The sequence below is a fragment of the Mustela putorius genome, unplaced genomic scaffold (genome assembly GCF_011764305.1).
Source record: "Mustela putorius furo isolate JIRA1106 unplaced genomic scaffold, ASM1176430v1.1 tig00000487_pilon_pilon_pilon, whole genome shotgun sequence".
Classification (NCBI taxonomy): Eukaryota; Metazoa; Chordata; class Mammalia; order Carnivora; family Mustelidae; genus Mustela; species Mustela putorius.
This window is the reverse complement of record NW_025421399.1, coordinates 2171201-2176864: the sequence shown is the minus strand read 5'-3', so window position 1 is coordinate 2176864 and position 5664 is coordinate 2171201.

The following is a 5664-nucleotide window of genomic DNA, read 5'->3' as shown; positions in this document are numbered from 1 at the left end:
CCCTTTGGACCAGGTTGTGAGAAGCTTCGAAGGTCCAAGAACTGGGACACTGAGTGTTTGGGCACCAAATGCGGGAGCAATGATGGTGAGCTAAGCAGACAAACATGGTTGCAGCTGGAAAATGTCACCTCCCATCAGCACTCAGACTAAGCCAAAGCTGAGGACGTGCATCGGTGTGTGCACACGTGTGTGTGCACGCGCGTGTGACAGACCAGAGAGCCCGTGCACCTCAGAGATTCAGAGCTTGTCTCTGTGCCCCACGGTCTGAGCGTTTGGACTCATGAAACGGTACCCTGTGGTGGCTGGTGACAGCGAACCTTCCCTTGTGTAGAGGGAGAAGGATGTGGGGACACTTCTGTCCTGCTGTGCCTCCTAGCACATCTAGCTACATGTGCGTGTGGCTGAGAGGATCTCGATGGAGCATCTGTGACTGTGCTGTGTGTGTGTGTGTGTGTGTGTGTGCTTAGGTGTGTGGCGTACCCCTTTCGACCTGCCTGTTCTGGAGCTCAGGCAAAGCCAGCTTGTTCTCTCTTTCCTCCTCCGTGACAGAGTCCTGCCAGGCTGCTGCTCTCCTTGGTGAACACTGCACCTGCCTTTCTCTGTGGCCGAGCATGCCTTAGGGGGGATTGTTTATTTCTTCAATTAAAAGAAGAGAGGCCCGCGGAGGCTGCACACTTGAAATTACCACATTTTAAAATGCTGTGACATTCATGAAACCATAAACCTCATGGTGGGTTCGCCTCCTTTCTGGACTTGAGCAGGCCCTCTCCTGAGGCCTGGGGGGCTCTGACCTTTGCCTCTGCGCGGCCTCTGTGAGAGCAGAGAGCTCTCGGGGGCCTCCGTTGACATCTGTCACCATGTTAATCTTTCCGTTCTCAGAGGTCTCTTTGGCCTCTGCGTGGTGTTCGGGAAAGTCTAGGAAGCCGAACACCCAGAATCTAGCAGTGGCCTTGGACAAGACCCTCACTTCTCTGGGCTTCAGCCTCCTCTGCAGTTAAATAAAGCGAGTACACACAATGATGGGAGGCTCCTTCCCGCTCTGCTGCATGAGATCGGAGGCCCTTTGTTAGGTAGAAGCCGGTGCAGTGAGTACAGAGGGAAGTTGGCATCAGCCCCGTTGTACAGGAGAAGAAGAGGAAGGCTGGCAAAATCCCTGCGGGGACACGGCACTTTCCCTGAAACAGACAAAGACAGAGCGAGCCATGTGAAACAGACATGTGCTCTCCGTCCTCTCCGCCCCAAACAGCCAGGGGGAATAGATGAGAGCTTGTCTCCCAGCCCTACGCAGTAATTATTGGTGTTCATAACGATGCCCTGAGGCATTACATTCCGTCAGAATCATCAAAGAAAGATTAAACCATGCCTCGTATAATTGCTCTTTGAAATACCTCCTATTCTCTTGCTTGGAAAATTGATAACCTATGGATTTTCAATTAACTTTAAGTTACGAAGAATCCTCCGTTTACCCAAGTACCCCATCCATTTTCTGTTCCTTGTAGGAGGAGTTTATTATCCATCTCTGGCCGTATCCCCCAAGGATGTCAGAGTTTGGGGGTGGGAAACAGCAGATCTGGAATTGGAGGCTTTGGCTCCAGGCCTGCCTGACAGGGTGACTCTGCCTGGCCCCTAGTTTCTCCGGCCTCGGGCTCCTCACCTGTAAAACATGGAATTAATGCCAGACCTGCTCCCTTGGGGTCATTGCCAGACTCAAGTGGGTTATGGGTGAGTGTGTAAATGGCATGTCTGTACAAATGAGAGGTGTTCAGGAAGCACTTAAGAACTGCTTGGGAAGACTGAGGACTTGGCCAGCAAGCCTGCGAGCTCAAGCAAAGAGCACCGGACAGGTTTCCTGGACCCGTGGTTTTTCCCATGGCAACCAGGGCAGCCTTGGGTGAGCCACTAGGCCACCCTGGACCTCGGTTTTATCATCCATACAATGGGAAGCAGGCAGATTTGGAGAAGACCAGAGCCTGGCAGTTCGAGAGCTAAATCTTGCCCAAAGGCCTTTCTTAATTGACTAGCAGGGTTTGAAATTTATTGGCAACATTTAAGAATAGAGAGGTTACCTGTAAAAATCTAGAATCATGGCCCCCCCCCTCTCTCTCTCTTTTTTTTTTTAATGGCAAAACTCGGACTACGTTCTTGCCAGACAAAATAGGTTGTGCCAAGTCGCTGTGGGGGCCCCTCCGTCTCTCACTGCACCCCGCTCCCATCCCCCTCAGCTGGCTCCCCTAGCTTGTGTCTACTTGCCTGGCCTCAAGTGGGTTTGTGACCCCAGACTCCATGATCTGTAAGGCTTTAGGTCTTGACCCATCCCGGCTGCCCCAGGGAGGCTGGCCTTCATCCCAGGGAAGGGAGAGCCATCAGGGACCTGCCCAGAGCCACCTTCCCACCTGGACCCTGGCTGGGGAGAGGCACATTCCTTCAGGCAGAGCAGAGCACTGTGGAGGAGACCCCCACCACCCCCACCCACACAGCCCTCACAGCCAGAGCCAGTCACTCACAGCTGTGGTTACCTGCGCTGATTTCTGTTTTAAAAAATACTGCTGGATAAACAGTGAGGGAAACCCGAGCTCTTCCCACACCACATAAATCCCCGGTTTGCTGTCCTATCTGGTTAGCTGGTTCCCCCCCTCCTCAAATAATGGCACTGCTGCCTTACAGGAGAAGGTTACAAAAGTGTACCCCAGGAAGTGGGGGGCGGCTCCAGGGTCTCCCAGACTTGAGCCCCAGCCAGCCCTGTGGCCACCCTGCTTCTCTCGTTCAGCACTCACTGCCCCGGGGGTGCTCACCTTTGTCCTCACTCCCTCCACCTGCTTGCCCTTTTTCCTCCCTGCTGCTTTGTCTCATTCAAAAGGCCTCCAAGGGAGACCTTACTGGGGGACCCTGAACTCTAACTAGTCTAGATAGCCACCCCCAGAGGCAGACCTACCTGATGGCCTGCCACCCCTCCCCCTGGCAGGCTCCCCACAACGCTCCTTCCTTCCAGAGCCCTGGGTCAAAGTGCACATATCTTGGCTCAGAAGGTTAAGGCCATCTGGGTGGCTCTGTGGGTCAAGCCTCTGCCTTTGGCTCAGGTCATGATCTCAGGGTCCTGGGATCAAGGCCCACATTGGGCTCTCTGCTTAGCAAGGAGCCTGCTTCCCTCTGCTGCCTCTCTCTGCCTACTTGTGATCTCTCTTTCTGTCAAATAAACAAATAAAAAAGGGGTGCCTGGGTGGCTCAGTGGGTTAAAACCTCTGCCTTCGGCTCAGGTCATGATCCCAGGGTCCTGGGATCGAGCCCCGCATCGGGCTCTCTACTCAGTGGAGAGCCTGCTTCCCTTCCTCTTGCTCTGCCTGCCTCTCTGCCTACTTGTGATCTCTGTCTGTCAAATAAATAAATAAAATCTTTTTAAAAATAAATAAATAAAAACCTCTTAAAAAAGAAGAAAGTTAAGGCCCTGGTCCTCTCTGGCTCTAAGATGAGTTTTGCCCCAGATGAGGGTTGCTGGATTTGGGTGGGGCAGGGAGGGGGCGCGGGAAAGATCCCCAGTGAAATTCAAATTTCAGGGAAGCAACAAATAATGTTTCACCCAAGTATGTCCCAAATACTATGTGGAAAATACCCACTGGGCACCCTGTATTTTTTCCAGCTGCCCTACCTTAGTGACTTTCTCTGAGGAGAAGGGGCTCTGCTGGGGAAGAAGAGGCTGGGTTTGGGGGGGCCAGCCTCCCTCGAGGCTACGGGTGGCCAGGTGACAGGTGACAGGTGCTGGCCAGTGGGGCTAAGATCAGTTGTGGACCAGCACTTCCAGCAAGCCCCTTTGAATGGGTTAGAGAGGTGGGGAACTCTTGTCGGTCCTTCCCTCTTCCTGCCACTTGAAATGCCGACGGGACAGCGGAGCTCGAACCACCAGCTGGATGAGGAGACCCTCGAAGGCAGGAGGCAGAGAGAGTGACGGTGCGTGTGGCCCTGATGACGTGGGTGAATGGCCATCCCCGGCTGGACAGCCACCTCGGACTCCTTTTCTTGGCGAGAATAACAGACTCTGTGTGCATTTCCCCTTCTGTTATTCTGATAAACTTGGGTCTCCCTACGTGACCCAAGTTCCCCTGTCCCTTCCCTGTAGAGGGCCCCCTCCCCGTCAGGGACACCGTCCTGCCTCTGTGCAAGTCAACAGGCACCCCAGCTCCTTGAGAAGCCCAGAAAGGGCCCTGTTTCCGGAGCACATCCCGAATGTCTGTACCTCCTGTCTTCCGTGAGCTGCCGCTGTTCAGTTGGGGAAACTGAGGTCACCTGTCCTCCAAGAGCCAGGGCTCTGATGCAGGCCCCTGAGTGCACTGTTGGGTTTTCCACTCCTCCGCCCACAATCTTTGGAGCAGACAAGTGACAGGCAGCGCACAAGAGAAAACTTTCATCCGAGGTGGCTAGCTCTGTTGAACTCGGGTGATTTCGAGGCTGTAGGGAAAGACCCCGTTGTCGATTCCCAAGGGCGGAACGCCCCGGTCCCACCTTGCAGGCTTCGCAGAGGCATCTGTGACCATCATGAGAACTGTATTCTGGGCTTTATTCCCTTCTCTCCCGACCATCCCATTATCTGAGTCTCACAAAAGCCCCATAGAGCAGTAACAATCGTGAGGCCTCAAACCCAAGAAGCGGGGTGCCTGGCTGGCTCAGTCGGTTGAGCATCCAACTCTTGATTTTGGCTCAGGGCGTGAGCTCAGGGTGGGCTCTGCCCTCAGTGGGGAGTCTACTTGAGATTCTCTTGCTCCCTGTCCCTCTGCCCCTCCACCCTACTCCCAGGCACTCTCTCTCAAATATATAAAATCTTAAAAATAAAAAGGCCTTGCAAGAAGCCAAGGGTATACACATTCCAGATAAATCCCAGGCCCAGGAGTAAACACCCTGATTCAGACACATTTCTGCCATTTTCAGAACTTGAATGTCTCCTGTCCCATCTTTAATGGAGGAGGAAGGAAAAGTTTCTCCCCACCTTACAGATGAGGAAACTGAGGCTCAAATAATAAAGTGAGCTGCTCAAAACCATGCCACTTACTCATGGCTGAGCTGAGACTTGAACCCAAACTCTCCTGGTCCCCAAGGCCAAGATCATGACCTTCTGTTGGGTTGCCTTAGAAGAAGGTATTGAGGGGTGCCTGGGCTGCTCAGTGAGTTGAGCCTCTGAGACTTGGTTTCCGCTCGGGTCATGATCTCAGGTGCCCTGCGTTGGGCTCCACGTTCAGTGGGGAGTCCGCTTGGGGATTTTTCTCCCTCTTCCTCTGCCCCGCCACCCGCTTTGTTTCTCTCTCTCTCAAAATAAATAAAATCAATCTGAAGAAGAGGAAGAAAAGGAAGAGGAAGAAGCGGGGGGAGGTATTGAGGGGTTAGGCTGGGCCATCTTCACCCTCCAAGAAGACGTGACCTGCCCAGCGCTCTGGCAGAGTAAGGAAAGAGAAGGCACAATGAGCCTCACCTGCCTCACCCACTACCATCGGTCAGCTCTGGTCACAGACATCCGTTCATGTAGCCCCCAAACAGCCACAAGAGGCTGGAACTGTCATCTCCCTCTTGCCAGTGGGGAAACTGAGGCTCAGAAGAGGGATGTGACTTGCCTGAAACCGCTGAGCTGTTGAAAGGCCAGGCCCCACCTTGTGCCCAGCCCCAGACCCCAGGCTCCCCCCA